The following is a 27538-nucleotide window of genomic DNA, read 5'->3' as shown; positions in this document are numbered from 1 at the left end:
TTTGACAGTTCAATGCATTGTCCCATCAGCTACAGTTTGACAGTTTCAATGCACTGTCCCATCAGCTACAGTTTGACAGTTCAATGCATTGTCCTGTTGGCTACAGTGTGACAGTTCAGTGCATTGTCTGATCAGCTGCAGTTTGACAGTTCAATGCATTGTCTGATCAGCTACAGTGTGACAGCTTAATGCATTGTCCTGTTGGCTACAGTTTGACAGTTCAGTGCACTGTCCAATCAGCTACAGTTTGACAGTTTCAATGCATTGTCCACTAAGCTACAGTTTGACAGTTTCAATGCATTGTCTGATCAGCTACAGTGTGACAGTCAAATGCATTGTTGATCAATTTCACTGTGGCAGTCTACTCCAGGCCAGTTCGAGTTTCTAACTAATGTAAGCAGTCACGTAAGTATCACCAAATCAAACGTGCTTGTTTGTTTCAATGCCAGGCTTGTTGGAGCAGTACTTGACTTTCATTTTGGTTTGTTTCTGAAGCTGTATTTTGCTTCCAAATCTATCTTATTTTGGAGAATACTTTTTATACCACTGATGACTGTTATATTATTTTAGGTCATTCTTTACCATGTGAGAAATCAAAACATCATTGCTGAGTGCCAGTGTTGCAGTTCTAATCTGGTGCGTGTGAAGTTCCATAGTGAAGTTCCTTGTCACTGTAGATAGATTCTGATATGTTGATGCAATAAGTTGTATGATGTGACAAATGTTAGGGCTTGGATGCAGTGTTCTCAAAATCTGGTGCAGGTTGGACTTAGTAAACAGCAGCTATCATAACAACCCAGTTTTTGTTGCTGTATCTGAAATGTATTAAAGGGGCACTACTCCCTGTCATACCCTTCTTACTCTCTCTCTGCATTGTCCGGTTCCTGCAAGATGGTATATGGACGTATATCCGACACGGCATGTTCCACTGTGCTAATCAGACAGTATATACATGTGAAGGCTTATACAGTATAATGTGTGTATTGTGTGATTCTGAGAGTGAGTGAAATCATTTGCTAAATGATAAATATTGCTATTATTATTATTATGATTATTACTCTTGATCTTGACACAAACTGTCTCAAGCAGGGAGTGGCACTGATCAGGCAGTTCTGAGCTGCATGCTGTCGACTCAGATTCGGTTAATCTATCAATCTCGTTATTTTGATTTTCATCTTGACCAATGTGTTGTATATTTTATACTAGCTGAATGTTGTGGCTATATAATATATACCAGGAAACATTTTAGTTAACCAGAATAAACATGCTGGACAAGTACAAATTTCAGTTGTTTTCTCTTCATTCTCAGGGAACATTTCAGTCACATTGCTTTGAGGCTCCATAATTTACTATAAAGAGTTACTTCCCTTAGCCACATGAGAATGCATGGGCTCAAATAAAATAATTAGACATGCATTGTCTGATCAGCTACAGTGTGACCAGAGACCATATATTAATCTATTATATGGTCTCTGGTGTGACAGTCATATGCATTGTTGATCAAGTCCACTGTGGAAGTCTACTCCAGGCCAGTTAGAGATGTAAGCAGTCAAATAATTATCACCAAATCAAACGTGCTTGTTTGTTTCAGTGCCAGGCTTGTTGTTGGAGCGGTACTCATTTTGGTTTGTTTCTGAAGCTGTATTTTGCATCAAAATCTATCAACTGTTCATGTGCTTGGGCTTTTCATCAAAGCAGTAAATGTGTTATGCATCAGGCACTCCTGCCTCATGGCTGTGACACACTCAGGGGCGTACCCAGGAAAGTAATGAAGTGTAGGCACACACACACACACATTCACATTAAAGGGTTGCTCCAGATAGCATTCCCTGCTATATTCGTCTGAAAAAGAATTATTTCCAACTTTTCATAAAAATATGTCTTCATGGGGAACTTATTGAAACTGAACTGATATTTAGTATTCTATCACATAGTTTATTACGTATTTAAGCAAAGACAAAATAGCTATTTCAGCAAAAGTCGTTATTCTATTTGGCCATAAAATGTTATGTACCAGCTGATGTACGTTTCGTCAAAATATTAGAAAAAAGCATAGAAAGGGAGACTACTCTCGAACAAAATAGATCCATAACATCCCACATGTGAAACAAATTACCGAAAGCATTAAGTGCAGGCGACCGCCTCCGTGGTGTAATGGTTAGAGCGGAAGGTCGCGAGTTCGATCCCCGACCGCGTCATACCAAAAGACGTTAAAATATGGTACTTGTTGGTCCCTGCCTGGCTCTCGGCATTAAAGGGTACAACAAGGACTGGTCGGCTCGGAGTCAGTATAATGTGTCTGAGTGGGGTATTCATGCTTCACTGCGGCATGCTATCTCAGTGGGCTAGCACTATAAAACCTGCTTAAGTCTGGGCTAGTACAAGCAGTCGCACATACAGATACACACGCATGCACGTCGTCATATGAGCGAAATATTCTCAAGCACGACGTAAAACCCAATTCCACCCATTGAGTGCAGGCACGTGCCTAAAGTGCCCAATGGCAGGTACGCTACTGACACTGTCATGTGAGGGAAATACACATGGTAGTAAATCAAACTCACTCAGTGTCTAGTGTAATAGGGGCGGTGGGGTAGCCGAGTGGTTAAAGCGTTCCCTTGTTATTAAGAAGACCCGGGTTCAATTCCCCACGTGGGTACAATGTCTGAAGCCCATTTATGGTGTCCCCCGGTTGATATTGAAGGAATGTTGCTAAAAGTGGCGTAAAACTAAACTCACTCACTCACTGAAATACCAGTCTGGTCAGGTAGTGAAATACCAGTGTTTGACGATGGTCAGGTAGCCTTGTTGGTTATACTTGTGTGAACGAATCCATTTATAATTCGCAATATAGTAGAATTGTAATCCAGGTCGTATAGTGAGATCCTATGTCATTACATATTGGTACCCCTGAATATCCTGGATAGATTTGATCTTCATATACCCATGTTTCCATGTTTGTCATGAAGGTCAATTTGAGGTTTTATTACACTTTCTTTGTGCAAGTAAGGTTAAATCTCATTACATATTAGTCATGTAGAGGGTGTCTGTCTAAGGCGCCACGCTCGAAAGCGAAAGGTGCCTGGATCGATCCCCACTTGTGACTGGGTGTAAAACCTTGCTAACATTACTAAGGCTCATTACTTGTCTCAACCCCTAGTCTGCAGTAGACAACCCTGAGCACTTAAAAGAACACACTCATCCGATGGTAGGTGACCATATGGTGGACACACGAACACGTGCAGACACGGAGATACCTAGTTATTGGTATAGTAACGTGCAGTATCATTGGACAAAATACTGTGTATTACCCAGCAGCAAATGGGTACCTTGTGAGGATGAGGAAATGGATAACTCGCTGCATGAGTTGAATACTCCCCAGGGAGTTGAGTTGGCTAAAAAGCAAGGGAAGACTCCAGCGCCTTGGACATGTACTAGTTGCATGGGTATGTCACTATGTTCGCTATATGCTGATCCTTTGCAAGACATGCTTCTGGTAAAAGGCTACTAACGGGATCGGATGGTCAGGCTCGCTGACTTAATTGACACAACTCCCCTGTTTTGGACATCTTACTGACACCCTTAGTTTGTCATGCAACACGACATCGCCTGAGCTCGCCACACACAAGTCAGTCCTCACCTCTATCAGCACAGAATCCGAAGACATGACAGGGTGCCGCATGCGTCGTAGGCCGCCACCGACCACGTTAGTGGAACTCGGCCAAGCACTGCAAGAGGAGTGAGACAGATTTCCTCACATCGCCAAGAGGGGACGCATGCGCAGTATGACTCACTGTGTGAATGAATACTTGACAAATCTTGGCGCTGTCAAGCACATCAACTTGCAACTTCCCATCTGGGCCCAAACGCCTCATTGGCGGTCACAATATCTAATGTCAGACTTACTTGCCGATGGTAGTGTTGTCTAATCCGTACTCTGACATTATGCAACTGTTATTGGAAACCTATATCAGTCAGTACAGAGTAAATATAGTTTGTTGTTTAGATTGGGAGCCGACCCGATTGTTGAAATTGCGCATGATGCAAATGGCATGCCGTCTTTGGCTGCTTGTTTCAGTTTGGGTCATTTTCAGTTTCACCTGTCATTTTTGTCTAAGTTATTTCCTCTTTTTATGGATAATTGTCTTAAATGCATAATTTGTGATCAAGTATTCCATAAAATATTCAAGTCAGCGAATTTGCTTTGTTGAGTACACGTGCACCTATGACCTTTATGTTCTTCATGACTGCATGTTTAACCAATAACACACTCGGTGCAATGCACTTGTAACGCACCTGTATCCCGTGAAATGCACATGTAAACATTAGGACACTCATGTGTCACACTTATAAAAACGTGTCATAGAAGTAAGAGTCCATGTATTTATATAAGAAACTTTATTCTTGATAAATTCGTTTAACAAGCATTCACGTTGTCTACCGGCACCTTCAGAGAGCGTGTCCCTGAAAACAGAAAGAGATTGAAATAGACTTATCTCAAGTTAAGCGTGATAGCTTGGCATTACACTGCCATCGACTGATGATGTTAAGATCCATGCCAAAGTCGGATGTCGGGATGATACCTGGTTCTAGTCTGACGGTATGACGATAACTGGTTCTAGTCTGAAGGTATGACGATACCTGATTCTAGTCTGACGATACCTGATTCTAGTCTGACGGTATGACGAAACATGGTTCTGGACTGATGATACCTGGTTCTAATTTGATGGTATCACGATACCTGGTTCTAGTCTGATGGTATGACGATACCTGGTTCTAGTCTGATGATACCTGGTTCTATGATGGTATAACGATACCTGGTTCTAGTCTGACGGTATGACGATACCTGGTTCTAGTCTGATGGTATGACGATCTGGTTCTAGTCTGATGGTATGACGATACCTGGTTCTAGTCTGACGGTATGGTGATACCTGGTTCTAGTCTGACGGTATGACGATACCTGGTTCTAGTCTGATGGTATGACGATACCTGGTTCTAGTCTGATGGTATGGCGATACCTGGTTCTAGTCTGATGATATCACGATACCTGGTTCTAGTCTGACAATACATGGTTCAAGTCTGATGATATGGCGATACATGGTTCTAGTCTGACGATATGACGAAATGTTCTGGACTGATGATATCTGGTTCTAGTCTGACGGTATGGCGATACCTGGTTCTAGTCTGACGGTATGGCGATACATGGTTCTAGTCTGATATGATTATGATCTGATACCTGGTCTGATGGTATGACGAAACATGGTTCTAGTCTGACGGTATGATGATACCTGGTTCTAGTCTGACGGTATGGCGATACCTGGTTCTAGTCTGACGGTATGACGATACCTGGTTCTAGTCTGACGGTATGACGATACCTGGTTCTAGTCTGATGGTATGACGATACCTGGTTCTAGTCTGACGGTATGGCGATGCATGGTTCTAGTCTGACGATGCATGGTTATAGTCTGACGATACCTGGCTCTAGTCTGACGGTATGACGATACATGGTTCTAGTCTGACGGTATGAAGATACCTGGTTCTAGTCTCACGGTATGGCGATGGATGGTTCTAGTCTGACGATACCTGGTTCTAGTCTGACGGTATGACGATACCTGGTTCTAGTCTGACGGTATGACGATGCATGGTTCTAGTCTGACGGTATGGCGATGCATGGTTCTAGTCTGAGTATGACGATGCATGGTTCTAGTCTGACGGTATGACGATACCTGGTTCTTAGTCTGACGGTATGACGATACATGGTTCTAGTCTGACGGTATGGCGATACATGGTTCTAGTCTGACGGTATGGCGATGCATGGTTCTAGTCTGACGGTATGATACATGGTTCTAGTCTGACGATGACGATGGTTTCTAGTCTGACGGTCTGGTTCTGACGACGATGCATGGATTCTAGGTCTGACGACGGTATGACGATGCATGGTTCTCTGACGGTCTGACGGTATGGTTCTAGTCTGACGATACATGGTTCTAGTCTGACGGTATGACGATACCTGGTTCTAGTCTGACGGTATGACGATACCTGGTTCTAGTCTGACGGTATGGCGATACATGGTTCTAGTCTGACGATGCATGGTTCTAGTCTGACGATGACGACCTGGTTCTAGTCTGACGGTATGACGATGCATGGTTCTAGTCTGACGGTATGACGATACATGGTTCTAGTCTGACGATGCATGGTTCTAGTCTGACGATACCTGGTTCTAGTCTGACGGTATGACGATACATGGTTCTAGTCTGACGATGCATGGTTCTAGTCTGACGATATGGTTCTAGTCTGACGATGCATGGTTCTAGTCTGACGATATGACGATACCTGGTTCTAGTCTGACGATATGGTTCTAGTCTGACGATACATGGTTCTAGTCTGACGATATGCATGGTTCTTCTGAGTCTGACGATGCATGGTTCTAGTCTGACGATGCATGGTTCTACTGACGGTCTGACGATACCTGGTTCTAGTCTGACGATGGTTTCTAGTCTGACGGTATGACGATACCTGGTTCTAGTCTGACGGTCTGGTTCTGACGGTCTGACGATGCATGGTTCTAGTCTGACGATGACATGGTTCTGGTGCCTGGTTCTAGTCTGACGATACCTGGTTCTAGTCTCCTGGTTCTAGTCTGACGGTATGGCGATACATGGTTCTAGTCTGACGATGCATGGTTCTAGTATTATTCGTTATTCGCAGCGTTTGGCAGTGGTGAGAAGTAAGCAGAACACCTACCAAGGCTTTCCATCCTAGCTGGTATCACATTCGCACTGGCCGAGGAAGCCACTGGTAATACACATTTGGGGTACCATTGCATCCGGGGCACTCAAGCGCGCAGATCCTGTCCTCGACACACACAGTGATGATGCCACACCCAGTCTGGGCTTCTGAAACCGACAGCAGTTGACGTAAGGGGTCACACAAATGATCAACACTCCCTCTTATTCCAGCCCTGCCTGCTCAATCACGGCCGACACTGTTTGTATTCAATAAATATCTTAATAAAATAAACGAATACGTGTGTTGCTACAGCAACGGACACGCAGGCATTTCTATAAATGTTTCGCTTGCTTTAAAAGACAAATAATTAAATCTTGACCTTTCGAAGCTTGCATAAAGAACTTAATAGGTTAAGAAAGGATAGGTTAGGTCTTAAAAGTCTTTTAGATTAGTTGCAGAAATCTTGGAAATATTGTTAAAATAATTACAAATCAATTACACCTAATAAACTATTTTAATTTCCATGATGAGTGGAAAAGGATGAATTTATCTATACTAAAAGGGAAACATATACACATGAGGATTAATTAGGCACCACCTGAATACAAGGGCAACATTATATATTTCTGTTCAAACAGGCGATGATACACTCGGATATTGTATCTTAAATACTATTGGTAGCACGTTCAGGTGATGCAAAGGAGTCCAGCACCTTGGGGTAAACATTTCATATCTGCGGTGCGTGCACAATAGGTTTTTAACTGATTCAAAGGACGACAGATCTTATTAACTTTACATAATATGGCAAGACATGACCATTTTTAGATGGTAAATAATACTGCTCCTGGAAAATTGTTATAAAAGAATATATTTCTTAGACCATCGGTATATTTTCAGGTATTTACGTAAAACCTATTGACACTGTTTAAGACACGGGTACTTTCTCAGAAAGTTAATTAACCGGGCCAATAACGCCAATATATAAACAAACACTTGACCCAAATTTACCAGATTATTATAGACATATTACACTTTTTAGTAGTTTTGGAATAGCTATTTTAACCAATCGCCCCACAAAATTCTTAGACTCTATTACAATATTATATGAAGCACAAGTCAGAAAAAGGCTATTCTTCAATGGATCACATGGGGTAAACAACGAAAAAGGCACTGGATTACGATCTGATGAATTTAACAAACGATTTGATTATATGATGAATGTATTTGTTTTGTTATATGCCGACGACACTGATATACTAGCATTAAATCCAAATGATTGACAACACATGCTTTGACAAATATTGTAAAACATGGAAACTTGATATAAATGTATCTTTCCAAAACAGATATATTTGGTGGTTCCAGAAACGATTACAAATACTGTTTCAAAATTGGAAATCCTTTTACAGAAAAAGTATCTTCTTATAAATACCTAGGAATTACTATATAAAGAAATATCATATTTGCTTTAAATGAAAAGAATTTAGCTGACAAGACAACCAAAGCTAAGTATTTTGTTTTAAGCAAAGGTATAGATTACCCAATTTGTCTTGTGAGCGTAAGTTTATGCGATTGATTGGTTGTTCCTGTCGTTCTTTATGGGTGTGAATTATGGAGTTTCGGTAACAAGACTAAGTCTCAGGCAGAAATGATCTATTTACGATTTCTTAAGGAACTTCTCTCGTTAATAAATATTATTGTTTTTCTAAGTTTTCTCTCCTGATGTAAACAATACTCTATAGTGACAGTATGAAACATCTAGCCGTCAATGGATTGCTTGAGTACTGTTGACGAAAATGGAATGTTAGAGCCACACAGGTATGATATAAGTTTTTGTCTTTAAATTTTTAAAATTCAAATAATTTCCTTCAGTTGAAAAATGACGATGGAATAAAAACTTCCACAAGAGGTTATACTCTCCTTTTAATTCAAGCGATATCGGGGATGAATTGAACTTTTTATTTTCATGAAAATAATAACGCACGAGTGAAATATTCTTCATTTAATTGGATAAATGTATGTACACGTATAAGATATTCTTGCAACCAGTCCGCCATGATATTGCTGGAATATTGCTAAAAGCAGCGTAAAACCCAACTCAATCACTCACTCTTGCAACCAATAGATATGTATATATGACCATGTTATGTATCTTACATGTATGTAACACGTACAAGTTGTACATGATAATGATCTAAATGTGTATCTGTAAGGCCACAGAAGGCGGTCAGAGTGTGATTAAAGTTCAGTATTGTATGACTGCCGGTTGGATCTCATGACGGTACCTGGGATACTCAATGGTCGACGTCATCAACAGGAAGTACCGGATACCGTCGTCGTGCCACATTTGTATATCATCCCCTTGTCAGCCGTCCGATATTAAACACACCTCACACCGCACATTTGCAGAACAACGCCATCTGAACATGCAAGGAGTGACCCGATATCAACATCATCGAGCAGCTTTGGGACTATCTTGGAACCCAAATTCGAGTTGGACATGCTCCTGTTCAAAATCTACAGGAATTGATGCTTGGAATTCGGCGCTTAGTTGCCAGTATGGAGAGTAGAATGGCTGGTGTTATCCGTGCGTGGGGTGGCTATACACCTGGTTCTGATACGGTCGCTAGTGGTCGTTCATACAATCCCCACAATCATTATTAGGAAACTGTGTGACAGTCAGATTGGTGGCGTAGCCATAATGACCATATTTACATTTTTTGTGTATTCCTCTAAGATAACAAGTAAATTGTTACCAAATGTCAATTTCAGTTTGGTTTGATTTAATCTGAGTAAAATATGTTTCAGTTTCTATTTTAATACGTGGATTTACCAGAATGTAATGTGTTCGTACTTATCATGATGCAGTTGGTGGTGCTTGGTGAATGCTCAGGTGTTTATTTGTAACCCCAACTTGGCTGAAAGGTTTTACCTAGGATCATTCAAAATATGATTCCTAAAATTCTCTGAAATCACGCTAGTCGAGACCCTTCAGTCTTTTCATGTGCGTATGGACATGCAAGCGTCAAAACCAAACCGCCTAATTCTAAACCATTTGGAAACGTTCTTAACAAACCTTCGTTATATTATCTCTAAGCTAAACACAATTTCACGTCTTCTCATAACAATTTTTACGTTTTACTCTTATTTGAAATAATATAGGTCGAGTGGGAACGAAGGGTCCCTTTTAATATAATAATATAATAAGGCCACTTATATAGCGCAGAACTCCACGCCACAAGGACATGCTCTAAGCCCATACAACATGCTTGACAATATTTCCCTGGATAATCCAAGCACCCAGGTTTCCTGTGAGGCGTTAGAAGGTTAATAGTTATATGACTTATCCCACCTGGTACCCATTTTCTTGTGGGTGAGGCACTTTTGAAGAAACACACATGCCTAAGGTGAGACCACAATGTGTGTTGTGGGACAGAACAGACGTCGGAGAAGCACTCAGAAGGCAAGCTGCCAAAGACGGCCACCCATCCAAGGATGACCCGTGACCAACGCTGCTTAACTTCAGCTGATTTGTGGTCTGAGCTCAAGACCACACAAAACCAACCATTAGGTATACGCCATATGTAGAACAATTGTTCAGGAACACATCAAAGGGCACTAATACATGAAATCACCAAGTGACAGGACACACTGACTCACCGACGGCACCGAGGACAAAGAGGGATGCAAGAGCGAGGAAAAAGATAGCCTTCATGTTGAAATCTGAAGTGCTCTGCAGATCTTGAGGAGGCACCTTTATAGTGTTGTGGCGTGGTATCTGAGTAAGTCAGCCCATCCCTTCTCGCTCAACATACCTGGGTCGAGATTGGCTACTCTACATTTTCAACTGACCTAACTAAGAAGACCTTTTGAATAGTTGAAGTTAACATTCTCCGAAACTTTTTCTGGTTGGAAGAGATTAGATTTTAATGTTTAAAGGCAAACCAAACATGAATCTTTCTTTCCAAATTAAAGATCGCCCTTTAACAAATTGCAGCATTAATGTTTTCGAAGATTAAAAGATTTGCTGATGTAGCGAGTGTTTTTGCTGTGAAGATGTCTTTTATACAAGATTACAGTATTTATATTTAAGCTAGTGGGACCAGAAGGTACTGACGTGAGAAGAGAATGAATGTACAGTTGTTTGCCCTCAGATGATGTCTGGTGTAGAGTACTGGTGGGGCCAGTTCTGCTTCAGTGTGTAGTCAAGCAGTGAGTAGTGAATGGGAAAGCTTCACAGGACTAAGGGTGCTTCAGGGACCAACTGTGCTTGATCAGGTAATCATTCCTGTAACAGTGTAAGATTGTACACTTGCAGTACAGGGCGGGAAGGGAGGCTTGTAACAGCGTAAGATTGTACACTTGCAGTACAGGGCAGGAAGGGAGGCTTGTAACAGTGTAAGATTGTACACTTGCAGTACAGGGTGGGAAGGGAGGCTTGTAACAGTGTAAGATTGTACACTTGCAGTACAGGGTGGGAAGGGAGGCTTGTAACAGGATTGTACACTTGCAAGGGAGGCTTGTAACAGTGTAAGATTGTACACTTGCAGTACAGGGCGGGAAGGGAGGCTTGTAACAGTGTAAGATTGTACACTTGCAGTACACTTGTAACAGTACAAGATTGTACACTTGCAGTACAGGGGGAGGCTTGTAACAGTGGGATGGTACACTTGCAGTACAGGGTGGGAAGGGAGGCTTGTAACAGCGTAAGATTGTACACTTGCAGTACAGGGTGGGAAGGGAGGCTTGTAACAGCGTAACAGATTGTACACTTGCAGTACAGGGTGGGAAGGGAGGCTTGTAACAGTGTAAGATTGTACACTTGCAGTACAGGGTGGGAAGGGAGGCTTGTAACAGTGTAAGATTGTACACTTGCAGTACAGGGTGGGAAGGGAGGCTTGTAACAGCGTAAGATTGTACACTTGCAGTACAGGGTGGGAAGGGAGGCTTGTAACACTTGTAACAGTGTAAGATTGTACACTTGCAGTACAGGGTGGGAAGGGAGGCTTGTAACAGTGTAAGATTGTACACTTGCAGTACAGGGTGGGAAGGGAGGCTTGTAACAGTGTAAGATTGTACACTTGCAGTACAGGGTGGGAAGGGAGGCTTGTAACAGTGTAAGATTGTACACTTGCAGTACAGGGTGGGAAGGGAGGCTTGTAACAGTGTAAGATTGTACACTTGCAGTACAGGGTGGGAAGGGAGGCTTGTAACAGTGTAAGATTGTACACTTGCAGTACAGGGTGGGAAGGGAGGCTTGTAACAGTGTAAGATTGTACACTTGCAGTACAGGGTGGGAAGGGAGGCTTGTAACAGTGTAAGATTGTACACTTGCAGTACAGGGTGGGAAGGGAGGCTTGTAACAGCGTAAGATTGTACACTTGCAGTACAGGGTGGGAAGGGAGGCTTGTAACAGCGTAAGATTGTACACTTGCAGTACAGGGCGGGAAGGGAGGCTTGTAACAGTGTAAGATTGTACACTTGCAGTACAGGGCGGGAAGGGAGGCTTGTAACAGTGTAAGATTGTACACTTGCAGTACAGGGTGGGAGGGATGCATCAGACATAGACAGTCTTTCTCAGATCGGGGATAGTGTTAAGTTGAATTTAGGTGGAATACTGACTGTCAGATAGTTGCTTGTCTCTCTTGTGTGAAGGTGGTCGAGGAACATATTGAGGGAAGGGACAAGTGGTGACTCCCCAGTACCTCACAACACACCCCTGTCACTGTAGTGAAGTTGTGAGCTAATATGTCCTGAATGTTCAGCTGTCAGTGGACATGGCAAGTGTGACTGACCACGGATCATTGAGAAGATGTTAATGATAGCTCACCTTTCATCTGAATGTTTGTAGGGGACCAGAAATGATATTTAGCATATCAGAACATACATGCCAAATACAGATATTTTTACATTTCTGTTAGTTCCATGTTTGACAAAACCAGTAAGTTTGCCTTTGTCTGAGTATCTTCCAAACAGTGATGTTATTTTAGCTTTAAGCATGGATCCATGCAGTGCACAAGTTGTTGACCAGACTTTCTACACATGTTGTCATGTTGTTATACTTTGTATACATTGATGTCAATACCAATATGCAATATGTTTGATTCAGTGATATATGATATGACAATGTTTCCATATCATACAATGTTGCACTGTTATTACTGAGTGTAGGTGATAACTCCCAATACACAGAGCATATGGTGAGACACTCGTGCCATATTGTCTTGTAAATCATCAGGTCTAGTGATACTTCATCGCAAACTTAATATGTTAATTAACCAAGATAGTTATTCCTTTTCCTTCACGCTAAGCGATATGATGTATTTTTTGACTGAGCACTAAACACAATAAAGCAGTTTGCCTAGAGCTTCTACCTACGAATGGGGTGGGTGCATTATACTCAGGTGCGCTCTATACACAGGAAAATATGGTACATGTCTGGCCAGCTGGTTGTGGCAGTATGAGCTAAATGTACATTGTAAATCCATTCCATTACCAGAGACACAAGAATGACAATGTTATGTGCCTGTCATGACGCCTACATTAAAGCATGTTCAACTTGACCTGATTCAGAGAATACCAATGCATTGCGTGACCGTGTCTATTAGTGTGAAGGGGTGCACCTTTGTCAGTTGATTGTCAGCATGTCCGAACAGGTCGCTGTTTGACATCTCAGTGTTGAGAAATCGTCAGCAATGTCCTAACTTTCTTTAAAAAAAGTGTTGTTTTCCGGGACAAGTTCCGTAACGAATTCCATTCATGCATGGAACATTAATAACATTCTCTGCTCCCCTATTTAATGAAGATAGCCCAACCTGCCGTTTGTGCCATTTGACCTCCTTGGTCATGCATATGTAGAGTAGCTCAGGTCAAGCTGAACAAGCTGTACCTATCTATGTCAACCCCCATGACAGAATGAACACAGTGGTGAATGTAGGTCACAGTGGAGAATGTAGGTCACCTCTTTAGTTGATTACTATTGCTTAATGAATAGGGTAAGAAAGTTGTTGGTGTTGTGATTTATACTCTCAGTGGAGCTGGGCAAGAATGTGAAATTACACTGATCTGGGACAGGAGCCAAGATGTCAGATACAAGTTCCTCAAAAGAAAGACCGAACCATCATTTTCGTTTACCAGATTATGCAAACTTCAGGGCAGTGTAATTCACCAGTCTGCAATAAGGGACCTAGGCACCATTCTCACAAAGCAATCTAAGATTTAGGATGATTTAAACTCATGCTTTCACATAGACTTATTCTAGTTGTAGATTGCTTTGTGAGCCGTTCCACAACGTGATCTTAGTGCTACAGTGTTCATAAGCCAGTGTCCAAGAATGGGCGTTAAGGTCACCTTAGCACTAAGGTCCCTGGAACTTCGAAGCAGTGGGTGATAATGTGAACATGTTCACCCCAATAAACGACACAGACCCAGTCAGGCAACCGTGCCACAGCTACGTCTCTGTCATAGAGAAGTGTGTACTGCAGCCGAGACAGAGCGTTTATGACTAGTCACAACCTTTCTGAGGAATTTGTTTCAACTCTTCACCAGGATACATATACAGAGGTGATGTGAAATTAGGAAACCTTTTAGAGGTGTTGCATGAGATGTTGCATTTATTGTGTGACCTTCACATGTTTCATGTGATGGATGACCTTCACATGTATTGTGTGACCTTCATATGATTCATGTGTCAGATGACCTTCACATGTATTGAGTGACCTTCATATGATTCATGTGTCAGATGACCTTCACATGTATTGAGTGACCTTCATATGATTCATGTGTCAGGATGACCTTCACATGTATTGAGTGACCTTCATATGATTCATGTGTCAGATGACCTTCACATGTATTGAGTGACCTTTTTTTGATTCATGTGTCAGATGATCTTCTCATGTATGGAGTGACCTTCATATGATTCATGTGTCAGATGACCTTCTCATGTATTGAGTGACCTTCATATGATTCATGTGTAGGATGATCTTCACATGTGTATGATGACCTTCACATGTGTAGAGTGACCTTCATATGATTCATGTGTCAGATGACCTTCGCATGTGTAGAGTGACCTTTTTATGTTTCATGTGTAGGATGACCTTCACATGTATTGAGTGACCTTCATATGATTCATGTGTAGGATGGCCTTCACATGTGTCATGAGTATGAAATGTTCCAGTCAATATATAAAGCTAACTCTGATATGAGTAGATTATTTAGGAGCCTTGAATGTTGTTGCCCATAATCTTTCCTCTGGCAGAGATGCCACAGTCACCAGTCTTCACAGGATAGCTACCACTATTGGTGGTCCTGTATTAAAGCGTTGGCTCGTCACGCCGAAGGCAAGCTTTATGACAATTGTTAAGCTTTCTGAAAATTCATTCAGGAGGAAAAACTGTATTTTTCACATTCACCTGTTTTTAGAAATATGTTTAAGGTCATCATCATCAACTGAACCTGTGACAAGTGCAGATGTACCCAATTGAGAACATGGCTTCATCTATAAACCTAATTATCTACGTTCATGTTGCAACCAACATCTCAAGCTTCCCAATTAAAATCACACATGCATAGACTCACTATCACCAACTTATTGTTTAATTTTGTTGCCAACAAATTGCTATTACTAGATGCAGCTGTGACTCTGCCAATGATTGGTCTGGCATCTCTGGCCATTATTATTTAACTATGCATATATCTATATATGTTGCTTGTTATAGTTAGTGAGATATTTATTTTTGTCCCAGTGTTACCATGTTGATCTGTGCTGACTGTAGTGCTTGGTGGAGTGTCTCCTTGCATGTGTACATATACACAGTAGTACCTTTCATGTTACCTTGACAGGTACGGAATATCAATACAAAATTACCAGATCTCAATACATAGAAAAGACGAAATTGGTTATTGTCCTTTGAATATTTTCAGCCCCCTTTTAACACTCTCAATGGATATGAGGGATTACCATGTATATAGCTTAAAATCTGCAATATTTTAGCTTTTTCACTGTGATTGTTGTTAATAATTGTATATAGGGATACATTTCTAGATGGCGACAATATCACCAGCTTCAAAGTGACAGTTCAATGCATTGTCTGATCAGCTACAGTGTAACAGTTTCAATGAATTGTCCTGTTGGCTACAGTGTGACAGTTTCAATGCATTGTCATGTTGGCTACAGTGTGACAGTTCAATGCATTGTCTGATCAGCTACAGTGTAACAGTTTCAATGCATTGTCCTGTTGGTTACAGTTTGACAGTTTCAATGCATTGTCCCATCAGCTACAGTTTGACAGTTTCAATGCATTGTCCCATCAGCTACAGTTTGACAGTTCAGTGCATTGTCCTGTTGGCTACAGTGTGACAGTTCAATGCATTGTCTGATCAGCTACAGTGTAACAGTTTCAATGAATTGTCCTGTTGGTTACAGTTTGACAGTTTCAATGCATTGTCCTGTTGGCTACAGTTTGACAGTTCAATGCAATTGTCCTGTTTGTAACAGTGTGACAGTTCAATGCATTGTCCCATCAGTTACAGTGTGACAGTTCAGTGCATTTTCCCATCAGCTACAATTTGACAGTTCAATGCATTGTCCTGTTGGCTACAGTTTGACAGTTTCAATGCATTGTCTGATCAGCTACAGTTTGACAGTTTCAATGCATTGTCCTGTCAGCTACAGTTTCAATGCATTGTCCCATTAGCTAGTTTGACACAGTTTCAATGCATTGTCTGATCAGCTACAGTTTGACAGTTTCAATGCATTGTCTGATCAGCTACAGTTTGACAGTTTCAATGCATTGTCCCATCAGCTACAGTTTGACAGTTTCAATGCATTGTCTGATCAGCTACAGTTTGACAGTCATTGTCCCATCAGCTACAGTTTGACAGTTTCAATGCATTGTCCCATCAGCTACAGTTTGACAGTTTCAATGCATTGTCCCATCAGCTACAGTTTGACAGTTTGATCAGCAGTTTGACAGTGCATTGTCCCATCAGCTACAGTTTGACAGTTTCAATGCATTGTCCCATCAGCTTGACAGTTTCAATGCATTGTCCGATCAGCTACAGTTTGACAGTTTCAATGCATTGTCCCATCAGCTACAGTTTGACAGTTTCAATGCATTGTCCCATCAGCTACAGTTTGACAGTTTCAATGCATTGTCCCATCAGCTACAGTTTGACAGTTTCAATGCATTGTCCCATCAGCTACAGTTTGACAGTTTCAATGCATTGTCCCATCAGCTACAGTTTGACAGTTCAATGCATTGTCCCATCAGCTACAGTGTGACAGCTTAATGCATTGTCCCATCAGCTACAGTTTGACAGTTTGCATTGTCCCATCAGCTACAGTTTGACAGTTTCTGTCCCATAAGCTACAGTTTGACAGTTTCAATGCATTGTCTGATCAGCAACAGTGTGACAGTATACTAGTCAAATGCATTGTTGATCAAGTTCACTGTGGCAGTCTACTCCAGGCCAGTTCGAGTTTCTAAGTAATGTAAGCAGTCACATAAGTATCACCAAATCAAACGTGCTTGTTTGTTTCAATGCCAGGCTTGTTGTTGGAGCAGTACTTGACTTTCATTTTGGTTTGTTTCTGAAGCTGTATTTTGCTTCAAAATCTATTTTATTTTGGAGAATACTTTTTATACCACTGATGACTGTTATATTATTTTAGGTCATTCTTTACCATGTGAGAAATCAAAACATCATTGCTGAGTGCCAGTGTTGCAGTTCTAATCTGGTGCGTGTGAAGCTCCATAGTGAAGTTCCTTGTCACTGTAGATAGATTCTGATATGTTGATGCAATAAGTTGTATGATGTGACAAATGTTAGGGCTTGGATGCAGTGTTCTCAAAATATGGTGCAGGTTGGACTTAGTAAACAGCAGCTATCATAACAACCCAGTTTTTGTTGCTGTATCTGAAATGTATTAAAGGGGCACTACTCCCTGTCATACCCTTCTTACTCTCTCTGCATTGTCCGGTTCCTGCAAGATGGTATATGGACGTATATCCGACACGCCACGTTCCACTGTGCTAATCAGACAGTATATACATGTGAAGGCTTATACAGTATAATGTGTGTATTGTGTGATTCTGAGAGTGAGTGAAATCATTTGCTAAATGATAAATATTGCTATTATTATTATTATGATTATTACTCTTGATCTTGACACAAACTGTCTCAAGCAGGGAGTGGCACTGATCAGGCAGTTCTGAGCTGCATGCTGTCGACTCAGATTCGGTTAATCTATCAATCTCGTTATTTTGATTTTCATCTTGACCAATGTGTTGTATATTTTATACTAGCTGAATGTTGTGGCTATATAATATATACCAGGAAACATTTTAGTTAACCAGAATAAACATGCTGGACAAATACAAATTTCAGTTGTTTTCTCTTCATTCTCAGGGAACATTTCTGTCACATTGCTTTGAGGCTCCATAATTTACTATAAAGAGTTACTTCCCTTAGCCACATGAGAATGCATGGGCTCAAATAAAATAATTAGACATGCATTGTCTGATCAGCTACAGTGTGACCAGAGACCATATATTAATCTATTATATGGTCTCTGGTGTGACAGTCAAATGCATTGTTGATCAAGTTCACTGTGGCAGTCTACTCCAGGCCAGTTAGAGTTTCTAAGTAATGTAAGCAGTCAAATAATTATCACCAAATCAAACGTGCTTGTTTGTTTCAATCCCAGGCTTGTTGTTGGAGCAGTACTTGACTTTCATTTTGGTTTGTTTCTGAAGCTGTATTTTGCATCAAAATCTATCAACTGTACATGTGCTTGGGCTTTTCATCAAAGCAGTAAATGTGTTATGCTTCAGGCACTCCTGCCTCATGGCTGTGACACACTCAGGGGCGTACCCAGGAAAGTAATGAAGTGTAGGCACACACACACACACACACATATTACGTATTTAAGCAAAGACAAAATAGCTATTTCAGCAAAAGTCGTTATTCTATTTGGCCATAAAATGTTATGTACCAGCTGATGTACGTTTCGTCAAAATATTAGAAAAAAGCATATAAAGGGAGACTACTCTCGAACAAAATAGATCCATAACATCCCACATGTGAAACAAATTACCGAAAGCATTAAGTGCAGGCGACCGCCTCCGTGGTGTAATGGTTAGAGCGGAAGGTCGCGAGTTCGATCCCCGACCGCGTCATACCAAAAGACGTTAAAATATGGTACTTGTTGGTCCCTGCCTGGCTCTCGGCATTAAAGGGTACAACAAGGACTGGTCGGCTCAGAGTCAGTATAATGTGTCTGAGTGGGGGTATTCATGCTTCACTGCGGCATGGTATCTCAGTGGGCTAGCACTATAAAACCAGCTTAAGTCTGGGCTAGTACAAGCAGTCGCACATACAGATACACACGCATGCACGTCGTCATATGAGCGAAATATTCTCAAGCACGACGTAAAACCCAATTCCACCCATTAAGTGCAGGCACGTGCCTAAAGTGCCCAATGCCAGGTACGCTACTGACACTGTCATGTGAGGGAAATACACATGGTAGTAAATCAAACTCACTCAGTCTCTAGTGTAATAGGGGCGGTGGGGTAGCCGAGTGGTTAAAGCGTTCCCTTGTTATGAAGAAGACCCGGGTTCAATTCCCCACGTGGGTACAATGTCTGAAGCCCATTTATGGTGTCCCCCGGTTGATATTGAAGGAATGTTGCTAAAAGTGGCGTAAAACTAAACTCACTCACTCACTCTAGTGAAATACCAGTGTTTGACGATGGTCAGGTAGCCTTGTTGGTTATACTTGTGTGAACGAATCCATTTATAATTCGCAATATAGTAGAATTGTAATCCAGGTCGTATAGTGAGATCCTATGTCATTACATATTGGTACCCCTGAATATCCTGGATAGATTTGATCTTCATATACCCATGTTTCCATGTTTGTCATGAAGGTCAATTTGAGGTTTTATTACACTTTCTTTGTGCAAGTAAGGTTAAATCTCATTACATATTAGTCATGTAGAGCTGTCTAAGGCGCACGCTCGTAAGCGAAAGGAGCCTGGATCGATCCCCACTTGTGACTGGGTGTAAAAACCTTGGTGCTAACATTACTTGTCTCAACCCCTAGTCTGCAGTACACAACCCTGAGCACTTAAAAGAACACACTCATCCGATGGTAGGTGACCATATGGTGGACACACGAACACGTGCAGACACGGAGATACCTAGTTATTGGTATAGTAACGTGCAGTATCATTGGACAAAATACTGTGTATTACCCAGCAGCAAATGGGTACCTTGTGAGGATGAGGCAATGTGATAACTCGCTGCATGAGTTGAATACTCCCCAGGGAGTTGAGTTGGCTAAAAAGCAAGGGAAGACTCCAGCGCCTTGGACATGTACTAGTTGCATGGGTATGTCACTATGTTCGCTATATGCTGATCCTTTGCAAGACATGCTTCTGGTAAAAGGCTACTAACGGGATCGGATGGTCAGGCTCGCTGACTTAATTGACACAACTCCCCTGTTTTGGACATCTTACTGACACCCTTAGTTTGTCATGCAACACGACATCGCCTGAGCTCGCCACACACAAGTCAGTCCTAACTTCTATCAGCACAGAATCCGAAAACATGACAGGGTGCCGCATGCGTCGTAGGCCGCCACCGACCACGTTAGTGGAACTCGGCCAAGCACTGCAAGAGGAGTGAGACAGATTTCCTCACATCGCCAAGAGGGGACGCATGCGCAGTATGACTCACTGTGTGAATGAATACTTGACAAATCTTGGCGCTGTCAAGCACATCAACTTGCAACTTCCCATCTGGGCCCAAACGCCTCGTTGGCGGTCACAATATCTAATGTCAGACTTACTTGCCGATGGTAGTGTTGTCTAATCCGTACTCTGACATTATGCAACTGTAATTGGAAACCTATATCAGTCAGTACAGAGTAAATATAGTTTGTTGTTTAGATTGGGAGCCGACCCGATTGTTGAAATTGCGCATCCATGCAAATGGCATGCCGTCTTTGGCTGCTTGTTTCAGTTTGGGTCATTTTCAGTTTCACCTGTCATTTTTGTGTCTTAAGTTATTTCCTCTTTTTATGGATAATTGTCTTAAATGCATAATTTGTGATCAAGTATTCCATAAAATATTCAAGTCAGCGAATTTGCTTTGTTGAGTACACGTGCACCTATGACCTTTATGTTCTTCATGACTGCATGTTTAACCAATAACACACTCGGTGCAATGCACCTGTAACGCACCTGTATCCCGTGAAATGCACATGTAAACATTAGGACACTTATGTGTCACACTTATAAAAACGTGTCATAGAAGTAAGAGTCCATGTATTTATATAAGAAACTTTATTCTTTATAAATTCGTTTAACAAGCATTCACGTTGTCTACCGGCACCTCCAGAGAGAGTGTCCCTGAAAACAGAAAGAGATTGAAATAGACTTATCTCAAGTTAAGCGTGATAGCTTGGCATTACACTGCCATCGACTGATGATGTTAAGATCCATGCCAAAGTCGGATGTCGGGATGGTACCTGGTTCTAGTCTGACGGTATGACGATAACTGGTTCTAGTCTGACGGTATGGCGATACCTAGCTCTAGTCTGTCGGTATGACGATACCTGGTTCTAGTCTGAAGGGTATGACGATACCTGATTCTAGTCTGACGATACCTGATTCTAGTCTGACGGTATGACGAAACATGGTTCTGGACTGATGATACCTGGTTCTAATTTGATGATATCACGATACCTGGTTCTAGTCTGATGGTATGACGAAACATGGTTCTGGACTGATGATACCTGGTTCTAATTTGATGGTATAACGATACCTGGTTCTAGTTTGACGATATGGCGATACATGGTTCTAGTCTGATGGTATGACGATACCTGGTTCTAGTCTGATGGTATGACGATACCTGGTTCTAATTTGATGATATCACGATACCTGGTTCTAGTCTGATGGTATGACGAAACATGGTTCTGGACTGATGATACCTGGTTCTAATTTGATGGTATAACGATACCTGGTTCTAGTTTGACGATATGGCGATACATGGTTCTAGTCTGATGTTATGATGATACCTGGTTCTAGTCTGATGGTATGACGATACCTGGTTCTAGTCTGATGGTATGGCGATACCTGGTTCTAGTCTGATGATATCACGATACCTGGTTCTAGTCTGACAATACATGGTTCAAGTCTGATGATATGGCGATACATGGTTCTAGTCTGACGATATGACGAAATGTTCTGGACTGATGATATCTGGTTCTAGTCTGATGGTATAACGATACCTGGTTCTAGTTTGACGATATGGCGATACATGGTTCTAGTCTGATGTTATGATGATACCTGGTCTGATGGTATGACGAAACATGGTTCTGGACTGATGATACCTGGTTCTAATTTGATGGTATAACGATACCTGGTTCTAGTCTGACGGTATGACGATACCTGGTTCTAGTCTGACGGTATGACGATACCTGGTTCTATTCTGATGGTATGACGATACCTGGTTCTAGTCTGACGGTATGACGATACCTGGTTTTAGTCTGACGGTATGACGATACCTTGCTCTAGTCTGACGGTATGGCGATGCATGGTTCTAGTCTGACGATGCATGGTTATAGTCTGACGATACCTTGCTCTAGTCTGACGGTATGACGATACATGGTTCTAGTCTGACGGTATGAAGATACCTGGCTCTAGTCTGACGGTATGGCGATGGATGGTTCTAGTCTGACGATACCTGGTTCTCGTCTGATGGTATGACGATACCTGGTTCTAGTCTGACGGTATGACGATGCATGGTTGTAGTCTGACGGTCTGGCGATGCATGGTTCTAGTCTGACGATGCATGGTTCTAGTCTGATGGTATGGCGATACCTGGTTCTAGTCTGACGGTATGACGACGCATGATTCTAGTCCAATGGTATTGCGATACATGGTTCCAGTCTGACTGTCTGACGATGCATGGTTCTAGTCTAATGGTATGGCGATACATGGTTCTAGTCTGACGATGCATGGTTCTATGACGGTCTGACCATGCATGGTTCTAGTCTGACGGTATGACGACGCATAGTTCTAGTCTGACGATACCTGGTTTTAGTCTGATGGTATGACGATACCTTGCTCTAGTCTGACGGTATGGCGATGCATGGTTCTTGTCTGACGATGCGTCGTTCTAGTCTGACGATACCTGGTTCTAGTCTGATGGTATGACGATGCATGGTTCTAGTCTGACGGTCTGACCATGCATGGTTTTAGTCTGACGATGCATGGTTCTAGTCTGACGGTCTGACGATACATGGTTCTAGTCTGACGATGCATGGTTCTAGTCTGACGATCTGACGATGCATGGTTCTAGTCTGACGATGCATGGTTCTAGTCTGACGATGCATGGTTCTAGTCTGACGATGCATGGTTCTAGTCTGACGATGCATGGTTCTAGTCTGACGATGCATGGTTCTAGTCTGACGATGCATGGTTCTAATCTGACGATGCATGGTTCTAGTCTGACGATGCATGGTTCTAGTCTGACGGTCTGACGATGCATGGTTCTAGTCTGACGATGCATGGTTCTAGTCTGACGGTCTGACGATGCATGGTTCTAGTCTGACGATGCATGGTTCTAGTCTGACGATACATGGTTCTAGTCTGACGATGCATGGTTCTAGTCTGACGATACCTGGTTCTAGTCTGATGATATGGCGATGCATGGTTCTAGTCTGAAAATGCATGGTTCTAGTATTATTCGTTATTCGCAGCGTTTGGCAGTGGTGAGAAGTAAGCATACCAAGGCTTTCCATCCTAGTTGGTATCACATTGGCAGTGCCCGAAGAGGCCATTGGTAATACATTTGGGGGTACCATTGCATCCGGGGCACTCAACGCCGCAGCTCTTGTTGTCGACACACACAGTGACGGGGCCACACCCAGACTGGGCTTCTGAAACCGACAGCAGTTGACCTAAGGGGTCACACAAATGATCAACACTCCCTCTTATTCCAGCCCTGCCTGCTCAATCACGGCCGACACTGTTTGTATTCAATAAATATCTTAATAAAATAAACGAATACGTGTGTTGCTACAGCAACGGACACGCAGGCATTTCTATAAATGTTTCGCTTGCTTTAAAAGACAAATAATTAAATCTTGACCTTTCGAAGCTTGCATAAATAACTTAATAGGTTAAGAAAGGATAGGTTAGGTCTTAAAAGTCTTTTAGATTACTTGCAGAAATCTTGGAAATATTGTTAAAATAATTACAAATCAATTACACCTAATTAACTATTTTAATTTCCATGATGAGTGGAAAAGGATGAATTTATCTATACTAAAAGGGAAACATATACACATGAGGATTAATTAAGCACCACCTGAATACAAGGGCAACATTATATATTTTTGTTCAAACAGGAGATGATACACTCGGATATTGTATCTTAAATACTATTGGTAGCATGTTCAGGTGATGCAAAGGAGTCAAGCACCATGGGGTAAACATTTCATAACTGCGGTGCGTGCACAATAGGTTTTTAACTGATTCAAAGGACGACAGATCTTATTAACTTTACATAATATGGCAAGACATGACCATTTTTAGATGGTAAATAATACTGCTCCTGGAATTGTTATGAAAGAATATATTTCTTAGACCATCGGTATATTTTCAGGTATTTACGTAAAACTTATTGACACTGTTTAAGACACGGGTACTTTCTCAGAAAGTTAATTAACCGGGCCAATAACGCCAATATATAAACAAACACTTGACCCAAATTTACCAGATTATTATAGACATATTACACTTTTTAGTAGTTTTGGAATAGCTATTTTAACCAATCGCCCCACAAAATTCTTAGACTCTATTACAATATTATATGAAGCACAAGCCAGAAAAAGGCTATTCTTCAATGGATCACATGGGGTAAACAACGAAAAAGGCACTGGATTACGATCTGATGAATTTAACAAACGATTTGATTATATGATGAATGTATTTGTTTTGTTATATGCCGACGACACTGATATACTAGCATTAAATCCAAATGATTGACAACACATGCTTTGACAAATATTGTAAAACATGGAAACTTGATATAAATGTATCTTTCCAAAACAGATATATTTGGTGGTTCCAGAAACGATTACAAATACTGTTTCAAAATTGGAAATCCTTTTACAGAAAAAGTATCTTCTTATAAATACCTAGGAATTACTATATAAAGAAATATCATATTTGCTTTAAATGAAAAGAATTTAGCTGACAAGACAACCAAAGCTAAGTATTTTGTTTTAAGCAAAGGTATAGATTACCCAATTTGTCTTGTGAGCGTAAGTTTATGCGATTGATTGGTTGTTCCTGTCGTTCTTTATGGGTGTGAATTATGGAGTTTCGGTAACAAGACTTAGTCTCAGGCAGAAATGATCTATTTACGATTTCTTAAGGAACTTCTCTCGTTAATAAATATTATTGTTTTTCTAAGTTTTCTCTCCTGATGTAAACAATACTCTATAGTGACAGTATGAAACATCTAGCCGTAAATGGATTGCTTGAGTACTGTTGACGAAAATGGAATGTTAGAGCCACACAGGTATGATATAAGTTTTTGTCTTTAAATTTTTAAAATTCAAATAATTTCCTTCAGTTGAAAAATGACGATGGAATAAAAACTTCCACAAGAGGTTATACTCTCCTTTTAATTCAAGCGATATCGGGGATGAATTGAACTTTTATTTTCATGAAAATAATAACGCACGAGTGAAATATTCTTCATTTAATTGGATAAATGTATGTACACGTATAAGATATTCTTGCAACCAGTCCGCCATGATATTGCTGGAATATTGCTAAAAGCAGCGTAAAACCCAACTCAATCACTCACTCTTGCAACCAATAGGTATGTATATATGACCATGTTATGTATCTTACATGTATGTAACATGTACAAGTTGTACATGATAATGATCTAAATGTGTATCTGTAAGGCCACAGAAGGCGGTCAGAGTGTGATTAAAGTTCAGTATTGTATGACTGCCGGTTGGATCTCATGACGGTACCTGGGATACTCAATGGTCGACGTCATCAACAGGAAGTACCGGATACCGTCGTCGTGCCACATTTGTATATCATCCCCTTGTCAGCAGTCCGATATTAAACACACCTCACATCGCACATTTGCAGAACAACGCCATTCGAACATGCAAGGAGTGACCCGATATCAACATCATCGAACAGCTTTGGGACTATCTTGGAACCCAAATTCGAGTTGGACATGCTCCTGTTCAAAATCTACAGGAATTGATGCTTGGAATTCGGCGCTTTGTTGCCAGTATGGAGAGTAGAATGGCTGGTGTTATCCGTGCGTGGGGTGGCTATACACCTGGTTCTGATACGGTCGCTAGTGGTCGTTCATACAATCCCCACAATCATTATTAGGAAACTGTGTGACAGTCAGATTGGTGGCGTAGCCATAATGACCATATTTACGTTTTTTGTGTATTCCTCTAAGATAACAAGTAAATTGTTACCAAATGTCAATTTCAGTTTGGTTTGATTTAATCTGAGTAAAATATGTTTCAGTTTCTATTTTAATACGTGGATTTACCAGAATGTAATGTGTTCGTACTTATCATGATGCAGTTGGTGGTGCTTGGTGAATGCTCAGGTGTTTATTTGTAACCCCAGCTTGGCTGAAAGGTTTTACCTAGGATCATTCAAAATATGATTCCTAAAATTCTCTGAAATCACGCTAGTCGAGACCCTTCAGTCTTTTCATTTGCGTATGGACATGCAAGCGTCAAAACCAAACCGCCTAATTCTAAACCATTTGGAAACGTTCTTAACAAACCTTCGTTATATTATCTCTAAGCTAAACACAATTTCACCTCTTCTCATAACAATTTTTACGTTTTGCTCTTATTTGAAATAATATAGGTCGAGTGGGAACGAAGGGTCCCTTTTAATATAATAATATAATAAGGCCACTTATATAGCGCAGAACTCCACGCCACAAGGACATGCTCTAAGCCCATACAACATGCTGGACAATATTTCCCTGGATAATCCAAGCACCCAGGTCTCCTGTGAGGCGTTAGAAGGTTAATAGTTATATGACTTATCCCACCTGGTACCCATTTTCTTGTGGGTGAGGCACTTTTGAAGAAACACGCATGCCTAAGGTGAGACCACAATGTGTATTGTGGGACAGAACAGACGTCGGAGAAGCACTCAGAAGGCAAGCTGCCAAAGACGGCCACCCATCCAAGGATGCCCCGTGACCAACGCTGCTTAAGTTCAGCTGATTTGTGGTCTGAGCTCAAGACCACACAAAACCAACCATTAGGTATACGCCATATGTAGAACAATTGTTCAGGAACACATCAAAGGGCACTAATACATGAAATCACCAAGTGACAGGACACACTGACTCACCGACGGCACCGAGGACAAAGAGGGATGCAAGAGCGAGGAAAAAGATGGCCTTCATGTTGAAATCTGAAGTGCTCTGCAGATCTTGAGGAGGCACCTTTATAGTGTTGTGGCGTGGTATCTGAGTAAGTCAGCCTATCCCTTCTCGCCCAACATACTTGGGTCGAGATTGGCTACTCTACATTTTCAACTGACCTAACTAAGAAGACCTTTTGAATAGTTGAAGTTAACATTCTCCGAAACTTTTTCTGGTTGGAAGAGATTAGATTTTAATGTTTAAAGGCAAACCAAACATGAATCTTTCTTTCCAAATTAAAGATCGCCCTTTAACAAATTGCAGCATTAATGTTTTCAAAGATTACAAGATTTGC

The 27538-nt window shown here is 41.3% G+C and overlaps 3 long non-coding RNA genes across 5 annotated transcripts; 1 reads left to right on the top strand and 2 right to left on the bottom strand.

Moving 5' to 3' along the window:
* On the top strand, positions 1-17074 carry LOC124278583. 2 transcript variants are annotated; one of them, XR_006899123.1, is made up of 4 exons: positions 1-177; positions 15806-15839; positions 15877-16196; positions 16764-17074. It is a non-coding gene; the product is annotated as an uncharacterized LOC124278583 (long non-coding RNA). The 2 variants fall into 2 exon arrangements; XR_006899124.1 differs by lacking the exon at positions 1-177 and adding exons at positions 16475-16581; positions 16612-16646 and having other exon boundaries at positions 15104-16196; positions 16944-17046.
* LOC124278581 lies at positions 4384-27275 on the bottom strand. Of its 2 annotated transcripts, none has more exons than XR_006899120.1 (3): positions 27171-27275; positions 6745-6896; positions 4384-4464 (listed from the first exon to the last, which is right to left on the bottom strand). It is a non-coding gene; the product is annotated as an uncharacterized LOC124278581 (long non-coding RNA). The 2 variants fall into 2 exon arrangements; XR_006899121.1 differs by lacking the exon at positions 27171-27275 and adding an exon at positions 10390-10551.
* Positions 21066-21643, bottom strand: LOC124278585. Its single transcript, XR_006899126.1, has 2 exons — positions 21562-21643; positions 21066-21294 (listed from the first exon to the last, which is right to left on the bottom strand). It is a non-coding gene; the product is annotated as an uncharacterized LOC124278585 (long non-coding RNA).
* Positions 27276-27538: the final 263 nt, after the last annotated feature.

This window comes from Haliotis rubra, unplaced genomic scaffold (genome assembly GCF_003918875.1).
Source record: "Haliotis rubra isolate DU_JTF1 unplaced genomic scaffold, ASM391887v1 Scf24, whole genome shotgun sequence".
Lineage (NCBI taxonomy): Eukaryota > Metazoa > Mollusca > Gastropoda > Lepetellida > Haliotidae > Haliotis > Haliotis rubra.
The sequence above is the reverse complement of the archived record's forward strand: the minus strand, read 5'-3'. Positions and strand labels throughout refer to the sequence as shown.